General features: G+C 48.9%; 1 pseudogene; it reads right to left on the bottom strand.

The window, feature by feature from the left end:
• Nucleotides 1-2,678: 2,678 nt before the first annotated feature.
• On the bottom strand, nt 2,679-2,849 carry LOC123359756 (annotated as a pseudogene).
• Nucleotides 2,850-4,846: the final 1,997 nt, after the last annotated feature.

Genomic DNA, 4,846 nt, shown 5'->3' on the forward strand with positions numbered 1-4,846 from the left:
AGCTGGCATTGCTGCTCGCTCCCCCCGCCGCCCCTGAACACTGCTCCTCCGCACATCGCTAGGGGGCTGTGAGGGGGAGCAAGGAGCGACATCAGGGCTCCCTGCATCCAGGTCACCTTCTCCCTCTGGGCTGCTGCTCTCTGTCCTCCCCTTATGCAGCCCAAGTGGGGAAGGTGACCTGGATGCAGGGAGCCCTGATGTCGCTCCTTGCTCCCCCCTCACAGCCCCCTAGGGGGGCACGGAGGAACATTGGGGGGAGCAGTATCCGCTCATCACTGCTCTCTCCCCCTTCTCTTCCCCTCCCTCCCCCCATGTTCCTATGCCGGGAGGGAGCAGGGAGAAATCTGGGCACCACCCCAAGCAGCACTCCCCTGCCAGCCGGGAGCAGTTTAAGACTTTACACCGGCAGCACACACCTCTCTGCCACCGTACAGCACCGCCCTTGACCATGGTACCCCCGGGCAATTCCCTGGTGGCCCCCACCCCTAAGGCTGGCCCTGGCTACGGGCTTCAGAGGGAGTGACCAGACCAGGCCGCCATGGAGAGGTTCAGCCCCTGTTCTCCCCTCCCAGCTTCTAGCAATCAGAGGCCAGGGACATGCTTCCATGCTGATGACAGGTACTGCTCCATAACGAGCCAAAGTACCTTCATATTCCTCATCTGAGTCAGATGCCACCCACCGAAGATTGATTTTCCTGTCTAGTGGTTCAGGTTCTGTAGTGTCTGCATCACAGTGTTGCTCTTTGAGGACTTCTGACAACATGTTTCACACCTCGTCCCTCTTGGATTTTGGAAGGCTCTTCAGATTCTTAGCTACAGCGCTCGAGCCAAGGTTTATCTCTAGAAATCTCACATTATACCTTCTTTGCGTTTTTTGTCAAATTTGCAGTGAAAGTGTTCTTAAAGTGAACAACATGTGCTGGGTCATCACCCAAGACTGCCATAAAACGAAATATATGGCAGAATGCGGATAGAACCATGGAGCAGGAGACATACAGTTCTTCATCAAGGTCTTCAGTCACAAATTAATGCATTATTTTTTTAACGCGCGTTTTCAGCATGGAAGCATGTCCTCTGGAATGGTGGTTGAAGTATGAAGGCATATGGATGTTAGCATATCTGGCACGTTAATACCTTGCAACGCTGGCTGCAAAAGTGCCATGAGAGAGCCTGTTCTCACTTTTAGGTGACGTATATAAGACACGGGCAGCATTATCTCCAGTAAATGTAAACAAACTTGTTTGTCTTAGCGATTGGCTGAACAAGAAGTAGGACTGACTGGACTCTAAAGTTTTACATTGTTTTCTTTTTGAGTGCACTTATGCAACAACAACAAAAATCTACATATGCAAGTTGCACTTTAATGATAAAGAGATTGCACTGCAGTACTTTATATTTTACAGTGTAAATATTTGTAATAAAACTATATATAGTGAGCACTGTACACTTCGTATTCTGTTGTAATTGAAATCAATATATTTGAATACGTAGAAAAACATCAAGAATATAATACATTTAAATTGGTTTTCTATTGTTTAACAGTGTGATTAAAACTGAGATTGAAAAAATCATGATTAAAGCTAATTGCGCAAGTTAACTGCGATTAATTGACAGCCCTAGATTTGAATGTTTCTGTCACATGCAGGACAAGCTAGAATATCTGTGTGCAGGGAAAGAGCCTGGGGGGAATTGTGCTGGGAAATTATTTCCTGTTCTGACATGTCCCCAATTGCCCTTTTTGCCCTAACAGGCTGCAGCGCAACATCCATGTTTTGCTCCAGCTCATTCTGTCCTTCCAGGGGCCAGGGAAAGGAAATGGCTGCAGTGGAGCCAGTTGAGGTAGGGATTAGCAGGGAGTTGCTGGCGGGTTCCCTTGGCGGGGAGAAAGGGCAGTAAATAGATAGGGGGTGGGAACTTGCAGGAAGGTTGGTCTGGGTGGGAGAGGGCAGGAAATCCCCAGGGTGGGGGAAGGGTGGGGGACAGGGTGTGACAAACCTGCTGGGATTTGTTTACTGTGAAGCTCCAGCATTTCTCAAGTGTGGCCACCAGGGGCTTTTATTGTGGCCACAGCCTCCCGGGCTGTAACTGAGGGGGAGTCGGGGGCAGCAAAGCAGCGGCTCTTCCCCCGGGCTGCCTGCAGGGGCTGGTCCCTACCCCCTTCCGGAGTCATAAACACTGCAGGAGCCGGCAACCAGCGGGAGTTCCCCTCCTCCCCACGTGCGGTGGGGCTCAGGCTTCAGGCTTCTGCTCTGGGATGGTGGGTGGCAGGCTCAGTCAAGATACATGGAACGTAGGCTGGGTGGGGAGAAGTCTGTAACTCATCCAGTTATTGATATACATGTGACCTCAAATATTACCAATCTGTGTCTGCCCCCCCCCACAACCCACCATCTCCCAAACAGACCCTCAGTCTGGAAAGCATTTGTCCCTCATATTGTTGAAAAGACTCACAGCAAAGAGAAGAATCCCAGCTTTCAAAACAATCCTCCAGCAAAACAAAGAAACTCACATCTGTAGACTCAGAAAACACTCCTAAGAAATTTTAACAATATGTGGTTATGAAGAAACCAAAGTGCTAAAGAGGCCTGATTTTTCAACTACTTTAAAAAAATCTTCTCAAATCAGCATCTTTAGAGTAAAACTTTTTCTGCTTTTCTAACCAGACAATTCTCCCCAGAAGGAGAGGCACTGATCCTGGAGACACTGCAATACCAGGTCAATGCATGGGGTGGACAGAGCAAGCTCCATTACATCCCCTTGTTTCAAAAATCAATTTAATATACAGTCCTCAAATAAAGGACCTATCAGATATTAAACTGATAAGAACAGACATAATTTAGATAATTTTTTCTTCAAGGCTCCCAAGACACAGACCAGGTTTTCATCTCGAGGCCAAAAGACCAATAACACCAAGACGCTTGATCACGGCCTTGGATAGGCCAAGACACTACTCACCCCATCTGAGCTCTACACTTGATCTTAGCTCCAAGAAGCTGAGAGGCAATGCTGAGAGTTTCGGATGTTAGGCAGTCGCTCTTCCCCCACTGCTTTCTACTTCAGCACGAGGAGCTCCCAGACACGCACTAAACACCATTCCCGACACTTTGATAACTAGGTAACTCGAAGTGATGACCACTTCCCCGAAATGACTCCACTGGAAGAATTCAAAGCAAGAACCCTTAACACACAGTTCTGTTCAAAGACAGAGAAGTCTTTCAGCCTCCTTCCTCTTGCTGGTTTCCCTGTACTCTCCTAATTTGCATAAAACCACCCACTGACCTGTGACTAACAATCTCTCACTGTTTTAACTCTTACAGCAAAACAGGCCACAGAAAGCCTATGCAAGCGCTATACCGCAGCCCCAATGCTCTTTTCTGCTCCTTCTCAAACGTACAGTCATCAGGCACGCACAAGAGTTTTGCTCCATACCAGTCCAGTTCCTTGTCTAACCACTGCACACACATGGTATAACCCTACCCTGAGCTGATTCCTGACTTTTGCGCTCAGTACAGGAAAACGAGAATTGAGAGAGAAGCTGTGCAGGGAAGTCTTCCTCAACTTGCACTTCACTCCCCAAGGGCCTTTCGGGGTCTTCTGTGGACTTCAGGTTCCATTTGATTGCCAAGGTTTATGGTCTTATTAATTAGCCATCTCCTAATGCAAGGATGCTGCATGTCAGACTAAAGATTGATTTTCCAAAAGAGCTGAGAAACAGAACTAAAGCTGAGCCTGAGGTGTTACATTTACATGAGCATCCAGAATCTGACTGTGCCCTGGCAAGTTCAATGCTTCCAAAAGAAATCAGAAAATAAGGAGTCCGTCAGGTCCCCCTGCTAGCACCCACATCTGCTGTCTAGTCAATCTGCTGGGAAATAAGGAAAAGGCGATGAATAAAGAAGTCAGGAAATAACAAGGAAATGAAGAGGTTTCTGTCCAATTTACCATCTTCTCAGCTACCAATCAAAGTTAAAGACCTAAAGTCAACCTATCGGCATAAGTACAGGTGGTTGGATGGAAATTAACACTTGCCACAGCAGCTCCTTTTAGGAGCCTGCAAGCAGCATGCAGATCGTTTAAAAATGCCGCAATTAGAGGCTGCGACAAAGTTCCTCCTCTACCTTGGTGGGTCCTGCGCTTATTGGCAGATTTTCTCACCTCAGTGATCTTCCCCTCTGGTGGAACCCACAGTCTGGGTCAACTCCTCCTGTGTCTGATCAGGAGTTGGGAGGTTTGGGGGGAACCCAGGCCCGCCCTCTACTCCGGGTTCCAGCCCAGGGCCCTGTGGATTGCAGCTGTCTATAGCGCCTCCTGTAACAGCTGCATGACAGCTACAACTCCCTGGGCTACTTCCCCCTGGCCTCCTCCCAACACCTTCTTTATCCTCACCACAGGACCTTCCTCCTGGTGTCTGATAACACTTGTACTCCTTAGTCCTCCAGCAGCTACACCCTCTCACTCTCCCTCTCCCTCTCCCTCTCAGCTCCTTGTGTCTCTTGCTCCCAGCTCCTCACACACACACCACAAACTGAAGTGAGCTCCTATTTAAACCCAGGTGCCCTGATTAGCTCTGCCTTGATTGGCTGCAGGTGTTCTAATCAGCCTGTCAGGGGTGCTGAAAGCCTGTGAACTGTACCCAGGTATGTTCACAAGCAATGTGAAAACGTGCAATTCCTGCTCACACTCCACAGGGGCAGCACAGCTCCGGGGTTCTCTGGAATCGCACAATAATGCTGGCTTTGTTCCCACAGCACCTGGAGCTTTTCACAGTGAGACATGGGGGTGCTGCAGCTCCCACCGCAGCCCTCGTTCCCGCCCCTCTGCTTCTCTGCAGGGAACTTGTTATGCC

This window comes from Mauremys mutica, unplaced genomic scaffold (genome assembly GCF_020497125.1).
Source record: "Mauremys mutica isolate MM-2020 ecotype Southern unplaced genomic scaffold, ASM2049712v1 Super-Scaffold_100186, whole genome shotgun sequence".
In the NCBI taxonomy this organism is placed as follows: domain Eukaryota; kingdom Metazoa; phylum Chordata; order Testudines; family Geoemydidae; genus Mauremys; species Mauremys mutica.